Genomic DNA, 26,117 nt, shown 5'->3' with positions numbered 1-26,117 from the left:
CAAAAAATAAACAATTGCCAGTAACTTTTACAATTTATACAATTTAGTCGCCTAACCATAAATCAACAAATTGAGCATTCTTTAGAATTCAAGTTTCAGCCAATTACTCAAGGCCTCCACAAAGTCCTAAGTGTACCTATAATTCACCATCAAACCCTAAACTTTTGACATTTTAACAATTTAATCTTAAAATAAAAAACTAATAAAAATTACTTCACAAAACAACCAAATACCACAATCAAAGCTTCAAACACATAATTATGATAAAAAAATCCAAGATTCATCAATGGAAACTTTTAAAATTTTTAACAGATTAAAAAAAAGGTACGGACTAGCTGGACTTACTTGTAACAATCATAAAAACATAAAAATTACAGGAAATAGGAGAGAATTGAGCTCACATGCACCAAGGAAATGAAAACCCAAGCTTGGAGCCCTCTTTCAATGGTGTTTTGACAATGGGTGGAAGAAATGGAGAAGAAAGTGTTTATTTCTTCAAATTAATTTGTTTTAATTTTGCAAAATTTATAAAATTGCTATCAATTATAAGTTAAAATTAATTGTTTTTGTTTCTATTACCACCCACTACTCTTAATAAGGTATAATTGCTTCATAGATCCTCCCTTATTTAATAATTAAGCTATTTGATCATCTAAATGCAATACTTAACAAGTTTTACACCATTTTTTACAATTTAGTCCTTTTTCTTTAGTTAGTTATATAAATGTTAAAATTTATTAACTAAATTTTAATACGACTCTAATAACTCCATAAATATTTTATAAATAATATTTATGGGTCGACACAACGGAAACTTGTGGTCCCAAAACCATTATTCTGTCACCACTAAAAAATGGGTTATTACACTATAGGCCAAAAGAATCCATCTTGTAAAATCTTCGCTGTTGTACGAGAACCCCCAAAGTGTCGCCCACTCAGAGATGAATGGCAGTGGTGCAAAATCTCTTCAATCTCAATTCCAGCTACGCACTTCCTGATTATGTTACTTGTGTCACGGACTTAGGTTTTTCCCACGTGATCTGTGCGGCCTTAGACAGTTTCTTTATTCAAAAATGCCTAGGTCAGCCATAACTCGTAACAAATTAAGATTCAACAGAATTCCTATAAGGCACCAACAGAGAACAGCAGAAGAACAAAGTAAGAACGAACTTTGAAAGATGAACAAAAGCCACAGAAAAGCAAGAACACTTGAAAGAAAAGTTTGAGTGAATACTCTCAAATTTCTATTAATAACTGAATACTTTACAATGAGTAGATAGGCCTTTATTTATAGCTAAGCCTCCCCAAAATCAACAGTATAGATCAAAGTACATCAATGGCTACAATTAAAAGCTATCTAGATATCAAATCTTTAAGATTACATAATCGTATCTTCTAAATATTACATTTAATGTCTAAGATCACATATCTCTGAAGATCACCTTTCTTACTTTCCAAGCATATCTTTGAAGATCACTTTCCATATTTACCAAACTCCAGAGATGGGCTTTTAATCTCTCGAAGCAATGGACCAGTCTGCTTGGGCCAAATGACATTCCTTGAATGCGATGGATCGTGCAAGTTAGTCATGCTTACGGGCTCCCATACGCAACCCATGACATTCTCCTCCACTTGTTCTAGTGACGCCCTCGTCGCATCCTCCTCATGGAACTAGTCAATCTTTGCTTGAAACTACCACAATGCCTCAGCAAGTTCTCAACTTGCTTCACTATCAGGAAGTCCCTTCCATCGAACTAAGTATTCATGTCACGGTCGATGGTACTTTCATCTAATCACACGATCTGCCTCAATGGTTTCAACTTCACGGGCGTAAGAGACCTTTACCCCCATAGGTGCTCGTTCAGGCTTGCCTCAATTTCGGATCCTCTTGATCTCCTTGAAATGGCTTAAGCATGCTTACGTGGAACACTGAGTGGACTTTGAGCTTTGCTAGCAACTCGAGCTTGTAGGCTACCTTGCCTACTCTTTTTACAACTTTAAATGTCCCCTCATACCTTCGCACAAGTGTGGCACTCACATTTTAGTTCAAAAAAAAAAGTGTAGCACTTACATAGTGTCGAAGATATGTCTCCAACAATACAATCAATCTTTCGGTTTGCCCATCGATTTACGGATGCATGCTCGTGGAAAAGTTCAAATCTGAGCCCATTTCTTTAAACAACTCCGTCTAGAACCGGCCCGTAAATCGCCTATCTCGATCACTGATAATATACAGTGGCACTCTCTAATAATTCTCCACGTGTCTAAGGAATAAACGAGCTACCTCCTCATTAGGGCACTCCTTGGTAGCCAGAACAATTGTCGTGTACTTTGAAAACCTGTCCACCGCAACAAGAATACTCGTAAGCCCATCAGGCTTTGGCAAACTAACAATAAAATCCATGGATAAACTCTCCCATGGTCTTTTCGGAATGGGCAAAGGTTGTAGCAACCCGGCTGGAATCTTTAACTTGACCTTGTCTTGTTGGCATACTAGACAAGTTTTCACATAAGCTTCCAGATCATCACCCATGTGAGGCGAGTAATAACGATCCTCCAAAAGGGCCAAAGTACAGTGCATCCTTGGATGGCCCGCCCATCTCGAGTCATGGCACTCTTTCATGACTTTCTTATGTAGTTTCCCATAATAGGGCACATAGAGATGATGTCCATGAGTGTATAATAGCTCCCCATCAAGCCAAAATTTCATCGTTCTTCCCTCCTTGGCAAGCTCAATCAAATTTTTGGCTATGGGATCATGGGACAATCCCTCTTGAATGCGTTCCAATAAGGAACCATCAGGTTGGCTAATAACTATTGGAAACATTATCGGTAAGGACCACGAGCTTGTTTGGGAGACAACTTTTTCTGGGTTAACAAATAATTGTTGGCAACATTATCGATAAGGACAACGAACCTGGAACCTAATAAATAATGTCTCCAAGTGGGCAAGCAGTGCACTATCGCGATCATCTCCTTTTCTTAGACCATGTACCTCCGCTCCGTCTCATTAAGCTTCCCACTCTCGAAAGCAATTAGATGTCCATCTTACATCAGTATTCCTCTAATACCATAATCTGATGCATTTGTACATACCTCATAAGGCCTTGAATAACCCTGTAAAGTAAGTACTAGCTCCCTCGTCATCTCTTACTTCACTTTATTAAAGGCCCTCTCACATTGCGGATTCCAATCCCATACCTTCCCCTTTTTCAACATGTTCATCAAGGGTATGGTAATTTTAGAGTAGCCTTTGATGAAGCGTCGATAGTAATTCACCAACCCAAGGAAAGATCTCAAATCTGTCACCTTGGTTGGAGGCTCTCAATCAAAAATAGCCCGAATATTGCCCTCATCCATTCAGATCTTACCACCTCCCACAGTGTGGCCTAGGAATGACACTTCTTATCGGGAAAATGAGCACTTCTCCACTTTGATGAACAACTCATTTTCCCTCAAAGTTTGGAACACCTCCCTCAAGTGTCCCACATGCTCCTCAAGAGACTTACTATAAACCACAATATCATCAAGATAAACAAACACAAAAAGATCAAGAAAAGGTTGAAGTACCTCATTCATTATGGTGCAGAATGTAGTTGGGGCATTCGTGAGTCCGAAGGGCATCACAAGGAACTCATACAAACCATACCGTGTCACACAAGCTGTCTTTGGCTCATCCCCCTCGGCTATTCGAACTTGATGGTATCCTGATATTAAGTCCAACTTAGTAAACCATCTCGCACTACCAAGTGAATCAAACAAATCTGCAATAAGAGGAATAAGGTACCTGTTCTTCACAGTGATCTTATTTAGAACCTGATAATCGATGCACATTCTCAATAACCCATCATGTTTCTTTTGAAACAATACTGGTGCACCATATGGAGATTTAGATGGCCTAATGAATCCCGTATCTAAAAGTTCCTTCAATTGTTTACGCAACTCTTCTAATTCTAGCGGAGACATACAATAGGGGGCCCTTGCAAACTTTTTATGGTCCCTAAACCCTAAACCCTAAACCCTAAACCATTCTAATTCTAACTCAATTTTATGGTCCACCTCCTTCTTGGGTGGCAAACTTTTGGGCAACTGAACGGGCATCACGTCCCGAAAAGACTGCAATAATTGTCCCACTTCTTTTGGGATCTCACTAATGGACTTAACGATCTCCTCGATCTTCAAGGTGGCTAAATAGGAGACTTCATCCCTGCGTACTCCTTTAGCAAATTGAATTGTTGACAGTGTTTGTCTCTCTAAGATTATTTTCCTTTTCATTCTCACCATGCATTGATGGTTTGAACCCGAAATCACTATGTAAGTACTCGAAGGAGCAATAAGCGCATTAACCTGATCAAGGAAACTTAATCCAACCACAAAATCATAGTCATCGAGTGGTATTACCTTAACGGATACCTTGTCGATCTAATTGCCAAGTTGAAGATCCACTCCCTTTCAAACCCATTGATTAGAACACTTTCTGAGTTCACTATTTTGATCCGACCCAACTCATTCTCTATCTTGAGGCCAAGTTTACGAGCAGGCTCTTCGAACATCAACAAATCAGATGCACAAGTGTCAACAAGCGCATTCAATTTTTCGCTGGCCACAATGATGTCTACAAACATCAGCCCATGACTCGTTCTATCTTCGACACCCCCTAGTATCAAACCAAGATTGTTATCCTCCACATCTGACTCCACCTTTGCTTCCATAGCCGTGAGTGTGGCCTTTTTTGGACAATCCTTGATCATATGTGGACCATCACAGTGAAAGCAACTTATAGGCCCACTCTTCCTTTTATCCCAAGGCTTTTTACCGTTGCCGTTCCCAGTGGGTTTTTCTTTATCTCCCCTACTATTACCCTTTTGATTGAATTTGGGCTTAGAAGAATCGAGCTTGTCTTTTTTTCCACCAAATTTAACAAATGATTCTGCTACAGACATAGCTTGGTAAGCTCTTGGACTCTTCGGCGTTGCAACTCTTGCTTCGCCCACGGTTTCAACCCATCCATGAAGGAAAAGAATGCCTCTTTCTCACCCATATCTGAGATATGAAGCATGAGTTCGCTAAACTCCTGGACATACTCCCTCACAGTGCCTTGTTGCTGTAAACGAAAAAATATATAGCATTTTTCCTATATAATTCATCACCTTTTTACTTAAAATTGTTGTTAAAACCAAGTAATTGTTTAATAGATTAATGAAATATGTGAAAATATGAAATTAGGACCTAGAAATTATTAAAATGTGATTTTATGTTTTATTATATAGTTTTCATGCATAAAATGGCTTATTTTATATTAATTTAAGCATATTGTATTTTTAAGCTATGAAGTGAGTCATGCATGATTAAATTAAATAATAAAATATAATGTTATATTTTAATAATTTATTTTAAATATTTCATTAATAGAAATTGGATTTAATTAATTAAGTAAATTGATTAATTAAAGTTGTTAAATTAATTTATTGGTCCTTTAAACTATCTGCTATTTTTGGCAGGTCTAAGGATTTTCTTCTAATTGCAAAACCGTCCAAGTGGGGACCAAGTCAACCCAATTTTTGGCTACACATGGTTGATTATAAACCAACTTTTGGTTTAATTATACAAGGTTCTTAAAGAACTGAAGAAATTAGAGATTTACCTGAAGATTTGCACTTGGCCGAGCCTCCGTCCTGAATTGTTGTGGCATCCAAACTGACCAAATATAAAGGAAAAATCAGCTTGATTTTCTTGATTTATGGCTGGCCAACCATGGGAGATTCTTCAAAGGATGAACACCCCTATTTTTAGTAAACTATTCCCCTCTCCTCACCTATAAATAAGACATTCTCATTCATTCTTCAATCATCCCTCATCCTTCATCCCATCATCCCTCACTTCTCATCATTCTCTGCTCTCTCAATTCTCTCAACTCTCTTCGCTCTCACACCTCTCACCATCCTTGCATAAAGGATTTCAGCAAATTATCTTCTTCAGGAGGCTTTGGTCAGCCACCTTGGAGAGCCATCAGCAAAGAAGCAAAGCAAATGAGTGAAGGAGCCTCGTCAATCAAAGTCTTGGGTGATAGCCACTCTGAATTGGGTTTAATCTTTCTCTTCTTTAAATTAATTTAAAGATGTTTGCTATGAGTTCTTTGTTCTTTTTTACAACAATGATAGCTTAATTTTATTTAAGCTAGGATGATTATTTTAATTAAATAATATTTATTTGATTCATGCTTATAATGTTTGTGCCTCAATCGATCATGTTTTCAATTAAAATCAAGTTTGTATTTCGTTCATACGTGATTGAAATGCACCTAAATTAGTTGAGCGATCCTAACCAGACGACGGCTAATGGACGCATAATTGAAATGTGCTTGCTCAATTTAGACCCTAACCCGATTAAATTGTAGGTTGCATAACAACCCTAACCAGGCTCTGTTATCTGCATAGTTTTTAGATTTGTGTGATTTAATTGTTTCAAACCTAACACGTCCCTATTACCTCACACGAATGCTAAGAAACCCTTAGTAAATAAAGTTCAATAAAATGCGTATTTACTAAGTAAAGGATTCCAAAAGGACCTAATTTGGTTTCCAAACTCATGAAAGATCGAGTTGCCATGGAATGTTATTCTGAATATTATTAAGTATGATGATAATAAATTAAGTTTAATTAAATTAATTGTCCTAGTTTATTTATGTTATAATTGTTGCAAATTTTGTTTAATTTTGCTAAAATCTACTTCATTCATATAGTCTGCATACTTAGGAAAAATTGCATTAGGGATCATTGCATTTAATTTAATTTAGACACCACTTCTCAACTATATTGTGTTTTTCTTTTTTCAAATTGTTAATATAGTTGTACAAGTTAAGTGACTTAGCACAAGCACAATCCCTGTGGAGATGATAACTTGATACTTACTTATTACTTGATAACGACTGTGTACACTTGCACAAACCTGAGCGTTACAAGTTTTTGTCGTTGTTGCTGGGGATTGTCAACTATTGCCATAGTCATTTTTTTCGTGGAATTATTTATTTTCAATTTGATTTATTTTTAATATTACTAACTTATTCTTTTTAATTTTTGTGGTTTTCTTCTCAAGTGTTTATGAGCATAGAGAAAATTATCAATTTACTCCCTGTAGACCCTGAAATTGAGCGAACTTTCAAACAAAGAAGACATGAACGAACAACTTAAAGACAAATCGAGATGGACCTTGGAAATCAGAATCAAGACCAAGGTAATGAAGCCGATTATGTACGAAATCCCATCCTCATTGTCGATGATAAGGATCGATGCATCAGACAATATGCTGTGCCACTTTTTAGTGAGCTAAACCCAGGAATTAGAAGGCCAGATAATGAGGCAACCCAGTTTGAATTGAAACCAGTGATGTTTCAAATGCTAAAAACGGTGGGCCAATTTAGTAGTATGCCCACGAAAAACCCACATCTCCACCTTCGATTATTTATGGAGGTGAGTGATTCACTTAAGATAGTCTGTGTGACTAAAGACACACTGAGGTTGAAGTTGTTTCCGTACTCGTTGTGAGATCGAGCACGAGCATGGCTCAATTCATTACCACCAAGTTCCATATCTACATGGCAAGAATTAGTAGAGAGATTTTTTGTTAAGTATTTCCCACCTAGCAAAAATGCTAAGTTGAGGAACGAGATCACAACTTTCCAACAACTAGATGACGAGCTTTTGTATGAGGCTTGGGAGCGATTCAAGGAGTTACTTCGTAAGTGTCCTCATCATGGGATTCCTCATTCTATCCAGTTGGAGACATTCTATAATGGTCTCAATGCACATACAAGATTGATGGTAGATGCTTCCACGAATGGTACAATTTTGTCTAAGTCTTATAATGAAGCTTATGAGATCATCGAGAGGATCGTGAGTAATAACTATCAATGGCCAACAAATCAAACAGCTTCAGGAAGATGTGTAGCTGGAATTCATGAAGTTGACTCTCTCACTTCGTTATCAGCTCAAGTATCGTCTATTTCCTCTATGTTAAAATAGTTAACCGCTAATAGTACTAATCATTTTACAGCTCAGCCACCAAGTCTGTTTGAAGTAGTTTCCTATGTGTACTGTAAGGAAGGTCATTCTTTTGAGTATTGTCCATCAAATCCTGATTCAGTGTACTATGTGGGGAACCAATATCAAAATAGGAGTGGAAAAGGACTCTAGTCCAACTTTTACAATCCTTCATGGCGTAAACATCCTAACTTTTCTTGGAGCAACCAAGGAAATGGACCAAACAACAACTCATTGCAGCAAAGACCCAAACAGTCTCAAGGGTTTAATCAGCAAGCTCCAAAACCACCTCAAGCTGAGGCATCAAATAGTTTGGAGAACTTGTTGAAAGCATACATGGCAAAGAATGATGCTTTGATCCAAAGCCAAGCAGTAACACTAAAAAATTTGGAAAACCAAATGGGTCAGTTAGCTACGGAGCTTCATAGTAGACCACAAGGAACCTTGCTTGAGCGATACTGAGAATCCAAGAAATTTGGGTAAAAAAACATATCAAGGCAGCAGCATTGCGAAGTGGAAAGACTCTGGAACCCTGATTGATTGATGTCGAAGATGAGCATGTTGAAAAGGAGGAAAATCAACCAGTTGTTGAAGTTCCTACACCAAAGGAATCAAAATTTGCAAAGTCTGAAAGGTAAACCCTGACTTAGTGAATTCAAATATTTTAACATCCTCTTTGAATGCATATTTACCTACTCAGAAAAGTTGTCTGGTTCAATTGAAAGTTTCATCACCTTCATATCCACAAAGATTGTAGCAACACAGGCAGAAATAGGAGGTGCAATTCAAGAAGTTTTGGATGTTCTAAAGCAGTTACACATCAATATTCCATTGGTGAAGGCTTTGGAACAAATGTCGAATTATGTGAAGTTTATGAAGGATATACTGTCCAAGAAGAAACGACTGAATGAGTATGAGACTGTTGCTTCGACAAGAGAGTGCAGTGCGTTCCTACAGAACAAACTACCACCGAAATTGAAAACCCAGGAACCTTTACTATACCCTGTAACATTGGTGAATCTTACTATGAAAGAAGGTGAAAGAGCTCGAATTGATGGGCAAAGGAGGCTCAATCCTATTATGAAAGAAGTTGTGAGAAAGGAAGTGATTAAATAGTTAGATGCAGGAATCATCTATCCTATTTCAAATAATTCGTGGGTAAGTCGGTGCAGTGTGTGCCGAAAAAAGGTGGAATCACAATTGTTGAAAATGAGTGTAATGAGTTAATTCCAATAAGAACTGTTACCGGTTGGAGAATCTTTATTGATTACAGAAAGCTGAATAAAGCCTCTCGGAAGGACCATTTTTTGTTGCCTTTTATGGATTAGATGTTAGATCGACTGGTAGGCAATGAATTCTATTGTTATTTAGATGGCTATTCGGGATATAACCAAATAGTTGTAGCCCCGGAGGACCAACATAAAACAACCTTTACTTGTCTATATGATATGTTTGCTTTTAGGCGAATGCCTTTTGGTTTATGCAATGCACCTGCAACTTTTCAACGATGCATGATGGCAATATTTACTAATATGGTCGAAAATTTTGTTGAGGTTTTCATGGATGATTTTTTTGTTTTTGGTAACACCTATGATATCTGTTTGAGTAATTTGGCTAAGGTACTAAAGAGACGCGAAGAGTGAATCTTGTCCTTAATTGGGAAAAATGTCATTTCATGGTCAAGGAAGGGATTGTCTTAGGTAATAAAATCTCAAAGAAAGGAATTGAAGTCGATAAAGCAAAGGTGGATGTAATTGAAAGATTACCAACCCCAATTAATGTGAAAGGATTCAGAAATTTCTTAGGCCATGCTCGTTTTTACCAAAGGTTTATCAAGGATTTCTCAAAAATTTCTAAGTCACTGTGTTTGTTGTTAGAGAAAGATACAGTGTTCAATTTCAACAAAGCATGTTTGGAAGCTTTTGAAGATCTAAAGAATCGATTAATTACATCCCCAGTAATCGTTACACCTGATTGGAACTCACCTTTTGAGTTGATGTGCAATGCAAGTGATTATGTTGTTAGAGCTGTGATGGGTCAAATAAGAAATAAAGTATTCCACCCCATTTACTATGCAAGTAGAACCTTGACGAGAGCCCAACTCAATTATACGACAACTGAAAAGGAACTATTTTTTTATAGTTTTTGCTTTTGACAAATTATGTTCATATCTTATAGGTATCAAAGTTACAGTATTTACTGACCATGCGGCCATTAAATACTTGCTCACGAAAAAAGATGCAAAACCAAGGCTAATTCGTTGGATACTTTTACTTCAAGAATTTGACCTTGAGATCTAAGACAGAAAAGGTGTTGAAAATCAAGTAGCTGATCATCTGTCGAGGTTGGACCAAGATAAGGTAACCTAGTCTGGTGTGCCTCTCAATGAGAATTTCCCAGATGAGCACTTATTTGAGGTAAGTCGCATTCATGAAATACCCTAGTTTGTTGATTTTGCCAATTATCTTGCATGTGGAATGATTCCTCAAGAAATGACATACCAAAAAAGGAAGAAATTCCTTCATGATAGTCAGTATTATTTTTGGGAGGATCTGTTTTTGTTTAAACAGTGTGCAGATAATATAACCCGAAAGTGTGTAGCTGAAAGTGAGATTGCTAAGATCTTATATCATTGCCATTCATCTCCAAGTGGAGGACACTTCGGTGGTTCCAATACTATAGCAAATATTTTGCAAGCAGGTTTCTTTTGGCTTACACTATTTAAAGATGCTTATGCTTATGTGAAGAACTGTGATAAATGCAAAAGGACTAGAAATATATCAAGGGGGAATGGGATACCCTTGACAAACATTTTAGAGATTGAATTGTTCGATGTATGGGGCATTGACTTCTTAGGCCCGTTTCCTTCTTCATATGGGAACAAATATATCTTAGTTGTTGTGGACTATGTATCCAACTGGGTTGAAGTTGAAGCATACCCTACAAATGATGCTAAGGTAGTCATGCGATTCCTACATAAGCATGTGTTTACACGATTTGAGACACCAAGAGCTATTATTAGTGATGAAGGTTCTCACTTTGTAAACAAATGGCTTAAGTGGTTGCTTGACAAATATGATGCGAAGCACAAGATTGCTACTGCCTATCACCCCCAGTCTAATGGAAAAGTTGAAAGAGTTAACCGTGAAATCAAAAGTATCCTTGAAAAAGTAGTATGCCCTAACAGATAAGATTGGTCTCGAAGGCTCGATGATGCATGATGGGCCTATCAAATAGCATTTAAGAATCTGTTAAGAATGACTCCTTATCAGTTAGTCATTGGAAAGGAATGTCATTTGCCATTAGAATTGGAGAATAAAGCTCACTGGGCTTCGAAGCAGTTGAACTTTGATCTTAAGCAAGCCGGTGAGAGAAGGATGTTACAACTTGATGAGTTGGAAGAGATGAGGTTGTTTTCCTATGAGAATGTCAAAATGTGTAAAGAAAGATCAAATAGATGGCATGATAGTCATATACAACCTCGCGAGTTTAAAGAAGGTCAGAAGGTGTTGTTGTTTAATTCAAGGCTGAAGTTATTTCCTGGGAAGCTGAAATCCCAATGTAAAGGACCTTATACCATCCACCAAGTTTATCCTTATGGAGCTATTGAATTGTACGACAATTATAGAGGTACGTTTAAAGTCAATGGTCAATGTCTCAAACACTATTGGAATGGTGAAGTTGAGCGAGTTGAATCCTCATTCAAATTAACAGACCCTTGATTTTTCATAAACTTGTCTTGAAAATAAATAAATAATTAGAATTTATTTTCTTAATTAAGTACATTTAATTAATTTTGTCTAAGGAGATTGGAACTTAAGCGGGACCGTTGTGACCCCTCCAACCTTTCCTGGGTGGGAATCAATTTAATGTAATTTGTTAAGAAGATATTTTCTAATTAAGTTTTACAATGTTTTTTTCTAGTTTAATTTATTTTGTTTAATTTCAAATTTTTATGTTAATAAAGGGGGTCAAGTTTGACCCAAGTACTAATCAGTTTTCCTTGATGATACAGTTTGAGTTTGAGGCCCAAGTCAACAAAAAGGAAAAAAATAAAAAAATTTACCCTTGCCGTCACACCCATTACTTGCCGTCCAAGTAACTTTAATGTAGCTAAATTTTTGCTACATGTTGCCCTAATTTTTCCCTATATAAACCCCTCTTCATTCTACTAATTTTCATATCCCTCAAAGCAATATGCTTACACCCTAAAATTTCTTAAAATCTCTCTTTTTGTGCCGCAAGCCTCAAATCCTGAAAGAACTCCCTAGCCTCTTTCTTTTCTTTTACTGAAACTAATTAGTGTCGCCGCAAGAGAATCGCAGGAGCATTGACGCTGCCACTGCACTCCACCATAGCTGCTGCAGGTTGCTGCTGCCGTCGTAACTCTTTCGCTATTGTAAGGTTTGCCGAAGCAAGTTCCACCCTCTCTTTCCAATTTCTCTTCTGCCTCTGCAAGCAGAAACTTTGTCGAATTTTCGGGAAAATACCATGTCTCGCAAGAGAACTAGATCGTCAAAGACTACTTTTGAAAATCCAATTTTAATCGATGAAGAAGTGAAAGAGTGATTTGATTCAATCTTCAAGCATTAACCTATGATGCCGGAAAAAGGTTTTAACCTGAAGAGGAATGATGTGATGGCTGTCCCTGTGCTAATTAGAAAGATAATCAATGCTCTCAAGTGGTAATGATTTCGTGATGCTCGTTCACTTCCCGATGATGAACTAGTTCAAGAATTCTATGCTAGTTTGACTACACAAGATGCTACTGAAGTCATCGTTCGAAAGAAAAAGGTACCTCTTACTTCTAAATCCATTAATGATTTGTTTAATTTACCTGATGTTGAGGAAGATGAGTACTACCCAATGATGAACAATGTCAATTGGGATTTTCTTCAACAAGTGCTTGATGTTGTGACAAATCGGGGATCCCAATGGATTATAAGAAAGTATGGAAGCCATTCTTGTCGAAGAGAATACTTAAAACCAGTAGCGAAGTTATGGTTCTATTTTGTTCACTATAGTTTTATGCCTATCTCACATAGTTCCACCATCCCGATGGAACGAAAGCTCTTGTTATATACAATTTTGACAAAAAAAGCCCGTTAATGTTGGGAAAATTATCCTCAAGAAGATTCATGATTGTGTTAAAAAGAAGACAGGAAGTGCTTATTTCCCATCATTAATTACTTTACTTTGCTTAAGGGCCCGTGTTAAAACACAAGCAAATCTGAAGGGGCAGTACGTTCAAGGGTGCATTACAAGTCATGATCTTTAAAGGTTAGTAGAGAGTGTGCATGAGCTGAACCAAGGCGAGCAAGAGGAACCAACAGAGCCAGAAACTGAAGATTCAACAAATAAAACTGAAACTGAAGCTAATTCAATTACAGACACTGAAGAAGGAGAATCTGATAAGGAACCAAATAGTCCTCAACCAGCTGAAGGAGCTGAAAACTCTGAACCAAGGGTTGAGCTAGAAGAAGAACCAGTCAAGCTAAGTGTTGAACCAGAATTTACGACTCCAATGTCGACTCCTTCAAGTACTTCAAAGAAATCGAAGCTGCCAATTTTAATGGATATGTGCAAGTTCATGCACAATCAACAACAAACTTACTGGAAATATGCAAAAATTAGGGATGATTCAATTCACAATACTTTTAAGAATATCTCTAACACTTTTGTTCCTGAGCTCCCAAATGCTATCTTTGAGACATGGACGAAAGATACTGACGATGCAAGCAGAGATGGAACTAAAGAAGACAATGGGAATAAGTTAAAAAAAATAAAATGGGGGATTCTTGTCTTGGTATATATTTAATTGTTTTTTAGGTCTTTAGGAATTTATTTCTTTTGTAATTAGGATTTAATCTTTGCAAAATAAAACATAGCAAGCATGAATAAATACTTATTTAGAAAGAATAAGACTAAGTGATGTGGTAATGGGAATGAACATGTCTAGGATTGGGTTATTAGGAAAGACTTGATATTTAAGCAGTCCTAATGACTCACCTCTCTTTCTTTACAACACTACCTGGTGTTCAGTTTTCATTCATTACTTTGTTCTTGCAATGAGGACATTGCTTCTTTTTAAGGGGGGTAAGGCAAATAAATTGCTGAAATTTTAAAATTTTCAAGTATGTTTCAAATCATTCTTTCATAAGTATGTCTTCATAAATGAATGTTTAGAGAAATTCTTTTTAATAAGATAGCTTGTATGCAAGCATGAATGATGATTTTATCTAAGTGATTGTATGTTATCATGAAAAATGGAATGTTTTTATGATCTTAGTTTTAGGTAATGTCTGCCATGAAAATTTAGTTTCTCTTGAGATCAGGCATGCATGAAGGTTTATATTTTTAGAATTGACTTAGTAACTTTCTTGAGGCGAAATCCTAGGGGACATACAAATCTAAAATGATATAGGCATCATTTTTCTTTGGATTGTTTGAGCCTTTTCAAGCCCACCGTACTATATTAGACCCTTGAAACCATAATTTTGAGCTTTAAGACCTGTGTTTGCAATGAACCTACATTATAAGCCAATTACCATTTTTTTTTAAAATTATCCTAATTTTGTACACCTATCTTAACTTAAGTGTCTTGGGAATCAACATTTGAGGAAATTTTTCAGAAAGATGTATGTGCTCATGATTACAAAAAAAAAGAAAAGAAAAGTTTGCTTTGTCTTCAAAAAAGGAAAAATGTTTGCGCTTGAGTTCAAAATAAGTTTGAGGGTGTTCCGAAGGTTCACTTGAAGAAAAAAGTTGAATTTTGAGATATCCAAGACAAAGTTAAAGGTTAAGAATTTTTAAACCGAAATGTCTCATCTCTTAAAATCCCTACCTTTAACCTAGCCCCATTAGAACCTTGTAAAAGACCTATTGATTTGATGATTATGCCACCTACATTAGTGGAGAGGAAGTATTAAGTTCAACATATGAAGATCATAGATATGATTGTTGTAATACCCCAAAAATTACTACAGTAAGAAAGTAGGTATCATTAATAGTAAAATAAGGAAATAAAGTGACAAAAAGAGAAATTTTGAGTTATGGCAACATTGGGAATTATATTATGACATATTAATTCAAGAAAGGATTAAATCGCAAAAGTGAGAAAAGTTTTGTTACCCAATAGTAAATACTCAAAATTTGAGGGATTAAAGTGTAAATATGAAAAAGTTGAAGGACCAATAGTGTAAATATTTTAAGGGTGGAATAATCCAGAAACTAAGGAAAATGGATGAATTAGGACCAAATTGAAAAGGTGAAGAATTTTAAGGGACTAAATCACAATTTTACCAAATTAAGTGATGATCAAGGATGGAATTTTTAAATATTATAAAGGTCAAAATGGTCAATTAGAAGAGAGAGAAATCTAGAAGATAATGATGATGTTGGAGATATTTTATATTAATTAAATAAATAAATATTAGTTTATTAATATTTTAATTTGATTTTTAAATGATATTTTATTATTTTATTAGTATTTTATTTAGTATATATAAGAAAAGGAAGATGAAGAATCATCCATTCCACCATATTTTCATGCAACTAACGTGAGAAGAGAGGAGAAGAAAGAAAGTTTTGCTTTCTTTACAATTTGGTCCTTCCACCAAAAATTTACCATTTTCACCTAGAAATCGAAAGAATTTCCATAGCTTCCAAGAGAGAAGAATAAAAGGAGACAATGGGGAGCTAGAATATCAAGTTAGATTCAAGAAATAGAAGCTGGAGGAGAGAGAAAATCAAGTTAAAGATTGAAATCAATAGCACAAGGTAAGAACATCAAGATTTCAATATATTTTTAAGTTTGATATTATTGAAAAAGCATGGAAATAATGTTATAGTAGAGTTTTCTTATATAAGGTCTTATTTTCTTGATATATTAGTGAAGAGAAATAAGTGAAAGTGATGGGAAATATTATAGATAAAGGGAATAAGGGAGTTATACACCTAGTAATCAACATTTTGCACTAAAACAGTTTTGGACAGCAGCAGTAGGTTAAATTTGAAAAATCACCATAAATTCTAGAAATAAAATTAGAGTATGAATAAAATATGGAAATAAATCTTATTGATTCTAGTTTCTCATAGAAGAAGTGTAAGTAATGGAATTGTAAATCATGAGATATAATAAATTTTGTGAGAAAATGTCAGAATGAATTCGGGTTCCCCTGTTCTGACTTGGAAAAATCATTAAAAATTGTAAAAAAAATAAGTATGGGTTATAATTTATATTTTTAAAATCATTAATGAGTCTATTTTCAATAAAAAACAAACGGGAACATCATCCAAATTCTGTACAAAGAGATAATTAATTTTTAGTGAAGAGGGGTCGAATCTGTCAAATAGTGAAATAGGGGAAACTTTAAAGAAGAAAATGTACTTATTGGCTAAACCAAAAATTCTGAAAATTTTATGGTAAGAATATATTTGAGTCTAGTTTCAGATAAAATTTGTGGATCTTAATTTGGAGTTTTTTATCTTAAGATATAATTAATTTAGTGACTATGACTCAAGTGACTATGACTCAAGTGAAAGCTTTACTGCAATATGATTACCGATGTTACAAGGTATCATAAAACTTCCAAGGTCTTTCAATTTTGGAGGTAGCTTGTTCTGTAAGAACACACTGCACTCCTTCATCAAAGCAATAGTCTCATACTCACTAAGTTTTTTTCTTTTTGGATAGAATATCCTTCAAAAACATCACATAATTGGGCATCTGTTCTAAAGCGTCTACCAACAGAATGTTGATATGCAGTTACTTTAGAACATCCAAGAACTTATTGAATTGTACCTTTTATATCTACTTATTCTGCTAAAGTCTTTGAAGATATAAAACTTTAATTTGATATGAACAACTTTTTTGAGAGGCAAATCTACAAAAGAGCGTGTTAGCTTTTTAGAATTCACTAGTTTAGGGTTTACCTTATCAGATTTTTCAGCATCTGACTTTTTCAGTGTAGGAACTTCAATTGTTGGTTAACTTTCCTTCTTTTCGTTAGGCTCATTTTTAACCACAATCTCATTGAGTTCCAAAATCTTACAACTTTATAACATAACCACTTTGCACTGTTCCTTACCTAAATTTCTCAGATTTTCTGTATCGCTCGACAAGGCTCCTTGCGGTCTACTACGAAGCTCAGTAGCTAATTGACCCATCTAGTTCTCTAGATTTTTCAGCTTTGTTGCTTGACTTTGGATCAATGCGTCATTTTTTGCCATGTACGCCTTCAAAAAGTCCTCCAAACTGTTTGATGACTTAGCTTGAGGTGGTTTTAGGGCTTGTTGGTCAAACCCTTGGGTTTGATTGGGTCTATGTTGCATCTGATTATTCGGTTCATTTCCTTGGTTACTCAAGGAAAAGTTCGGATGATTCTGCCATGATAGATTGTAGAAGTTGGACTTTGGTCCTTGTCTACTTCTATTTTGATACTGATTTCTTACATAACAAACTGACTTAGGGTTTGAAGGGAAATTCTTGAAAGAATGACCATCCCCAGAATACACACAGGAAACAACATCATATTGACTTGGTGATTGAGCTACAAAATTGTTCAAACCATTAGTGGTAAATTCTTTTAACATTAAGGAAATAGAAGATACCTGAGCAGAGAGTGAAGCCAATGCATCCACTTCATGCACTCCGGCTACTCATCTTCCTAAAACTACTCGATTTGTCAGCCATGGTAATTATTGCTAGCGATCCTCTCGATAATCTCGTAAGCCTCGTTATAAGACTTAGATAAAATTGCACCATTTGCAGAAGCATCTATCATTAATCTTGTATGTGCATTGAGACCATTATAAAACCTCTCCAATTGGATACAATGAGGAATCCCATGATGAGGACACTTACGAAGTAATTCCTTAAATCTTTGCCATACCTTATATAAAGACTCATCATCCAATTATTGGAAAGTAGTTATCTCATTACACAAATTTTCATTTTAGCTTGGTGGAAAATACTTTACCGAAACCTTTTTACTAATTCTTGCCAAGTAAATATTGAACTTGGTGGCAACGAATTCAGCCATGCTCATGCTCGATTTCACAACAAGTATGAAAATAGTTTTAACCTCAGTGCGTCTTTAGTCACACCAGCTATCTTGAACGAATCACTCACCACCATTAACAAATGAAGGTGTAAGTGTGGATCTTCTGTGGGCATACCACTGAACTGGGCCACCATTTGAAGCATTTGAAACATCTTAGGTTTCAACTTGAATTAGGGTGCCTCGATATCCAGCCTTCTATTTCCCATATTTAACTAATTGAAGAGTGGCACAGCGTATTGTCGAATGCCACGATCCCTATCATCAACAATATGGTTGTGCACTTAATTGACTACCTTGTTCATCATTTTTATTCCATCTCGATTTGTCTTCGAGTAGATCTTTCGCATCCTCTTTGTCTGAAAGTCCACTCGTTTTCAAGGTCCACGGGTAATAGATCAATGATTCAATCTATGCTCATAAAACACATAAAAATAAATCAAAACTAAAGAATAAGGAATAAAAAATACATTGGTAAAGTTAAAAATTAAATAAATAAAAATAAAAAACCAAACTGTAAAAATAATTTCACAAAAAAAAAGATTAAGGCAATAGTCCCGACAACGGCGCCAAAAAATTGTAACGAGGAATATGCGCAAGTGTACACAGTCGTTCAAATAATAAGTAAAATGAGTTATCATCTCCACAGGGACTATGTGTGTTAATTGATTATTTGTAAAATTATAAATCAAAGTTTGATAGAAAAAACTCAATAATTTTGGATTGTGATGATTGAATTAACTAGATGCAAAGAGTGATCCCTAATGCAATTTTAATCTAAATGCAAATGATCTAAATGTATGAATGAATGGCTTTAGCAACAAAAAAAATCAACATTAAATGGGATAGGACAATTATATTAATAAATTCAATTAACTTTATCATGCTTGACAATGTTCAGAAATACTTCCATGGCAACTCGATCTTTCATGAGTTTGGAAACCAAATTAAGTCCTCTCAGATCTTTTACTTACTGAAATATGCATTTTACTGATCATATTAAGCTAAAGGTTTCTTAGCATTTATTTAAGATCACAAGGACATATACGTTTGCAACAGTTTAAGTACATAAACCTAAAAACTATGCAAGATAATAGAGCTAACTAAAAATATTATAAACCTCAACTTAGTCAAGTTTAAGTATCTAACTTGAGAATTGCACTTTTCAATTATGTGTTTACTAGTCATCGTCTAGTTAGGATCACTCAGCTAATCTGAGTGCACTCAATCACGTATAAATGAAATGCATCATGATATTAATTGAAAACATGATCGACTGAGTCCCAAACATATTAAACATGAGTAAAATAAATATTAGTGAATTAACATCCTAGCAAATAAGATTTAAAATGCCATAGTTGATGTCAAAAACAATAAACTCAAAGCAAACAAAATTAAAATAGATACACAGGGGAAAGAGTAAACTCTATTTTGTTCAGCAGCCTTTCGGATCTATGCTGACTAATGCGTTCCTCTGTTCTGATCGATGCTTCTTGACTAAGGGTTTCAAGGTGGCTAGCCAAAGAATTCATTTGACAAAGCTTTTGTGGCTAAAGGATGGAAGGGGAAATGGTGGCTATTGAAAGGAAAGGAAAAGGGAAAAGGTAGAGAGAATGATAGATGAGAAAATGAATGAGAAATGAGTGTTGAGGGATGATGGATGAATGAAAGGATGCATGGTATTTATAAGTGAAGGTACAGGGTAGAGTTTTCTAAAAGTAGAATTTAAATACCTTCCTTTTCTCTCACATATGATCGGCCACAATTCATAGTAAAGGGGATGACTTAATCTCCTCATTTTGAATTCAAACCAAGGCTATTAATATCCATAGGGTGGACGATTATAGCAACAAAGTTGTTAGGCTAATTTCTAATTATTTTCCAACTATAAAAACCTTCAATTAAATACCCAAAAGCTTGGTTTTGGGCAACCATCTACTTGTTTTTAAACTGGGCTTTAATTCTACCTTGTTGGACGGTTTCTCAGGCCAATAATTTAGCAAACATGTCCATCTTTTAGCACATCTTTTACTGGGTCAAATCATCAACCTTATGACCCAGTTTGCATAGTCTTGCCATCCACATGAACTGATTTGTGCATGTCCATGTTTCATTCATATTAATCACATCCTCAATGGTCCTGCTACATAGTGAAAAATCACATATTAATAAATTAACATGAAATAATGTAAAATATGTACAAAAATAATGTAATTAAGCACAACTTCACATACTTTATAAATTCATGCCCAATATTACTAATTAAGTAAAATTCATTTATTTTAATAATAATTACTCAAGATTAACATATTTATTAAGTAAAAAGGTGGTAAAAATATAAAAAAAAACCTATATAATTTCGAGTTTACACCTATCTCATTATATATTTTTTTTATAATTGTTTGCAATATTTATATTATGTAATGTTATAATTGTGATATATATATGAGATGATCCACAGTTGATCGATTAAAAATAAGAAGTGTGGTAATGAGAAAATACATGTGTCATATTGTTCTATTCACTTCTTTACGTTATTCGATAACTGTAAGAAGTCTGGTAATGAGAAGGTGCATGTCTAGGATTGGCTCTGGCTAGGAAAGGCTTGATTTTTAAATGGCCAAATTTGACTCACCTCCCTATCTTAGAACCCTACCTAGTGCACAGTTCTCGTCCATTTCTTCAGTTTTTCCCTTAAACAAAACTGTGGAGAATCAAATTTATTTCTTTTAAGATTTATTGATTCTTATGAATGGATATTATAAAATTTTCATAGCATGCCATGCATATATTGGAAGCATGTGATTTAGATTACGTAAGAATGTCACTAGGACTATTGTATGATCATTCTTGAAATTTAGGATAAAAAAAACATTGCATGTTTTTAAAATATTGAGTGGGAGAAGGTCCTTGAACAAGACCTACTCAATGTAAACGTTGGTTTATAATCAGCCATGTGTAGCCAAAAATTGGGTTGACTTGGTCCCCACTTGGACGGTTTTGCAATTAGAAGAAAATCCTTAGACCTGCCAAAAATAGCAGATAGTTTAGAGGACCAATAAATTAATTTAACAACTTTAATTAATCAATTTACTTAATTAATTAAATCCAATTTCTATTAATGAAATATTTAAAATAAATTATTAAAATATAACATTATATTTTATTATTTAATTTAATCATGCATGACCCACTTCATAGCTTAAAAATATAATATGCTTAAATTAATATAAAATAAGCCATTTTATGCATGAAAACTATATAATAAAACATAAAATCACATTTTAATAATTTCTAGGTCCTAATTTCATATTTTCACATATTTCATTAATTTATTAAAAAATTACTTGGTTTTAACAACAATTTTAAGTAAAAAGGTGATGAATTATATAGGAAAAATGCTATATATTTTTTTGTTTACAGCAACAAGGCACTGTGAGGGAGTATGTGCAGGAGTTTAGCAAACTCATGCTTCAAATCTCAGATATGGGTGAGAAAGAGGCATTCTTTTCCTTCATGGATGGGTTGAAACCGTGGGCAAAGCAAGAGTTGCAACGCCGAGGAGTCCAAGAGCTTACCAAGGCTATGTCTGTAGCAGAATCATTTGTTGAATTTGGTGGAAAAAAAAGACAAGCTCGATTCTTCTAAGCCCAAATTCAATCAAAAGGGTAATAGTGGGGGAGATAAAGAAAGACCCACTGGGAACGGCAACGGTAAAAAGCCTTGGGATAAAAGGAAGAGTGGGCCTATAATTTGCTTTCACTGTGATGGTCCACATATGATCAAGGATTGTCCAAAGAAGGCCGCACTCGCGGCTATGGAAGCAAAGGTGGAGTCAGATGTGGAGGATAACGATCTTGGTTTGATACTAGGGGGTGTCGAAGATAGAACGAGTCATGGGCTGATGTTTGTAGACATCATTGTGGCCAGCGAAAAATTGAATGCGCTTGTTGACACTTGTGCAGTTGATTTGTTGATGTTCGAAGAGGCTGCTCGTAAACTTGGCCTCAAGATAGAGAATGAGTTGGGTCGGATCAAAACAGTGAACTCAGAAAGTGTTCTAATCAATGGGTTTGAAAGGGAGTGGATCTTCAACTTGGCAATTAGACCGACAAGGTATCCATTAAGGTCTGTAAAATATTGAGTGGGAGAACATTTACATTATGAGAAGGACGACTTACTTCAATAGATAATCTAAATGAGTCTGTAATCCCGTAAAATAGTCAAAGTGAGCATTTGATTCAAATACTGAGCAGGATTATTATGTCATCTATAATTCCAATTGGGGAGACGGTTAGTCTTGGCTATTGGAGAAGTTGACTCCACGAGTAAAGACAAATGGATTCATTGGTAGAATAATACATTGGACTGGACCCAAGATGAATTAATTCTAAATCCGTTTGTGAATTAATTCACTTGTGATGTTCATGGTGCGATTTACCTAAATTCTGATTTAGTCACAGGCCATGGGTATGCAACTCATGTGCTTTGATATCTGTGGAGGCTTATGCTTTAAAGATGATCGAGCCGATAGCCAGTATGTTGGGCACATGACTTGTGTATGGCATGGCTTTACTAGCAACAGTGGAATTTATAGCTTAATTAAAGAGTTAATGATATCCTCTCATCGACATTGTGTGGATTGATAAATATAGAGCGTGGTCACGGGTTGCTTGTTCTCGGATGAGCAATTTAACACAGTCATTTGTTGACAATGATAATATTAACCATTAAGAAGACACAATGGTGACAATGAAATAAAATAAGATTGTATTGAGTGCACGGATTTAACTCAAAGGAATCAAGGATATCATATGAGGGTAACACATACATGACGAGGTCATTAGACAAAGCAGTTTGATAATTACTTTTGTAAAGAGTATACAATAAGGAGTTTTCAATCATGGTACTTCTTCTGGACTGACTCCATGATTAAGTAATTGCAAATTATCAGAACAATGCTTCTAGACATAATTGCAATCACTAGAGCCTAATTGTATATGTCTGATTGGTCCTTACGTTAGCTCAACAAAGCTCGAGCGAACTACATTTGAAATAGATGAAAATTCTATGACTTTGGGAATAATTTAATTGAGTTGATTTACTCGATGTGGAATTAAATTAGGTGGTCATAAGAATTGTTCAACTAGAGAATTTGATTAAAGAATTTTCTTGAAAAAATAATTTGAAAAATCTTAGTGATTTTTGAAAATTTTAATTTTGATCAAGCAAAATTAAATTAATCAAATCAATTAAAATTAATACGATATTTTTGGAATTTAATTTTCAATTCAAACACTTGGCCCAATGGGTAACTAAACTTGAAAATTGGACCTAATATCGTAAATTGGGCCCGAGATCCTTAAACTGAGACTACGACCCAAAAATTGGTTGAATCAGGCCTGGTATATGAAACCAGGCCGATGGTCTAACCGGTGGCTAGACTGAACTGGTTGGGTCGCCATTGACTTAGACCGAACCAATAGCAGCCAAACCGGATCAGGGTGTTGTAAAGGTGTCACACCTGCATCACCAGACACGGCGGTACCGATGGCTGCGACGGTAGTGTTCTAGTGGCCAGCGGTGGTTGGTTGTTGGTGGTTGAGCAATGGAAGAGTTACACTCCTACTACGACTCTAGTAGAGAATTTGATTTCAGATTAATTATTCCAAAAATAATGTTATTTTAATAGTTTAATATTAAATTTAATTTAATACTTATCTTAATAGTATTTTATTAATTTAACATTAAAGTGATTATCTTAATATTAAATTTAATTTAATGTTTATACTGTAGATAAACATTCTATTATTTTAATAAGATTTAAAATTAAATTTAATCTAATATTTATCTTAATAAATATTACATTAATTTAATATTAAAGTGATTAAGTTTAATCATAGTTAAACTCTCTAAACTCTCCCTATATAGAGAGAGCATTGGGTCATTATTTACACACACTTGAATTCAAGAGAAAGTTGTAGAAAGAAAATTCTCTGAATAGATTATTCTAGAAAACTTCTAGAGATATTTTTCTGATTTGCAACTTGACCCAAATATTTAGAGAAATTACGAAATTACCCCACTTGTAATTTTTCTGAAAAATTTTCTGATTCAAAGCAAGCCAACACTCGAAAGACGTGAGCTTGAGGATAACGGAGAAGACTATTAGGTCAAAGCGATCATACTAGATGAATCGAAAAGGTACAATTTTGATAAAGTGTTTATTACTTTAGATATCACAACAAATATCTTGTTTTAGAAAATATTTTAAAACTCTGGTTTTCCCTAAATTTATTTTCCGCTGCGTTTTACAAACTCGTTTTTCCAACAAATTCATCTTAGGATTCATTTCTTAGATATTTATAACCCCTCATGTGTAGTCTCCAACTGCATATCAACTGTTCATTTGTAATAATTTTGTCTTCCACTAAGAGGCCAGCTGATTCTAATCGAACCAAACCAGACTATTGAATTTGGTGCCGTAAGTGTTGTATTTTTGTCTAAGTACACTTATAATTTTTTGAACAAATTTCTTAATAAAATTATTCATGAATTAAATTAATATACTTTGTATTATTGTCCTCAAATGGTTTTTGCACGAAAAGCAAAATGGAAGCAAATGTTGCTCATTGGTTGTCTATTGTTTAATCTGATACTAAGTGATATTACATGGTTAGATTATAGTATGGGAATACAGTTTGTTAGTAGACGAATCTAAACATGTCCTTATTCTAATCGGAAATGAGCAAATCGATTGAAAGAATAATATGTCCTCTATCAAATTCAATTAGGGAGATGTCTTCTCTTGGGCATCAGAGCGGATGACTCCCATGATATAAAGACATAGATGTGACTAACTGGACTAAAAGTCCATCAGACATGACCTAGGCAGAATAGATCCTGAATCCATTTATGCGTTTATTCACTAATGACATTCATAGTGTGACATACCTGAATCCTGAATGGATGTTGGACTATGTATGCATGACTCATACACTTTGATGTAAGTAAAAGTGTAAGTTCAAATAGATAAGGAGCCAAAAGTTTATGCGTTGGGTGTAGACTTCTGTACCATGTAGCGTCATTCACAATAGTGGAATTTATAGCTCAGAACATGGGTAAATGATATCCTCTCATTGGCATTACATGGTTGATGAAAAGTAAACGTGGCCACGGGTCGTCCGTTTTTGTGATGGATGACTTGATCACTATTTGATAGTGATTGACTTTTCATGAAGGAAGATGTAATGGTTACCATGAGATTAAATAGGATCATATTGGGAGAACGAATATTATCCCAAAGAGATCAAGGATATCCTATGATGGTAACAAACTAATGACAATGTCATTGGACGAGCACTGAGAAGTTGCTTTTGTAATTGTATGTCATTGGGGAGAGCTCAGTCTATCACATCCCAAAACCCAACCTAGTAGTTTTGGGTTAGTAGAATCGGGTGTTTTTAACCGGTGGTTGAGTTAGATATTAGAAAATAGGGTCGTAAATGAGTAATTTAAGTATGTGAGTGTCATAATTAGATTTTTATTTTATTATTTAGCATAAAAAATTTTAATTTTGAGGTCTAATTTGAAAAAAAATGAATTTTAATTGATTTAGGACCTTTTTGAAAAAGGGAAGAATTAAGAGTGACCTAAAGGGCAAATTTCCAAATTTTTGGAATTAGTCTTCTACATGGAGTATACCACCGCCTATCCCTTCTTCTTAAAAACACCAAAGCATTCAAAAGTTTTCCAAAACCTAAAATTAGGGAGTTTTTCAAAATCAATTCATTCTTTTATATTTATTAGCCTTCCAAATACCAAAACAAACCCCAATTTTAAAAGAAAAAATGTGTTTTCTTCCCCAAATTCGTCATTGTTCTTCTTTAGTTCAAATCCCAAATTAAAGTTTTAGATCATCATTTTCATCAAATCAAGGTAATATTCTAACTTTTTAGTATTAAATGAAGAGTGTTGTTAGTTCAAATTGAGTTTTAAGTGATTATATTTAGATTTG

General features: G+C 34.8%; 2 non-coding genes across 2 annotated transcripts; one reads left to right on the top strand and one right to left on the bottom strand.

Moving 5' to 3' along the window:
- Nucleotides 1–7,652: 7,652 nt before the first annotated feature.
- LOC128042756 (small nucleolar RNA R71) lies at nucleotides 7,653–7,759 on the bottom strand. Its single transcript, XR_008198268.1, has one exon. It is a non-coding gene; the product is annotated as a small nucleolar RNA R71 (small nucleolar RNA).
- Nucleotides 7,760–17,882: 10,123 nt separating this feature from the next.
- On the top strand, nucleotides 17,883–17,989 carry LOC128042693 (small nucleolar RNA R71). Its single transcript, XR_008198206.1, has one exon. It is a non-coding gene; the product is annotated as a small nucleolar RNA R71 (small nucleolar RNA).
- Nucleotides 17,990–26,117: the final 8,128 nt, after the last annotated feature.

Source organism: Gossypium raimondii, chromosome 7, assembly GCF_025698545.1.
Source record: "Gossypium raimondii isolate GPD5lz chromosome 7, ASM2569854v1, whole genome shotgun sequence".
NCBI lineage: Eukaryota > Viridiplantae > Streptophyta > Magnoliopsida > Malvales > Malvaceae > Gossypium > Gossypium raimondii.
This window is presented reverse-complemented; position numbering and strand designations above follow the sequence as displayed.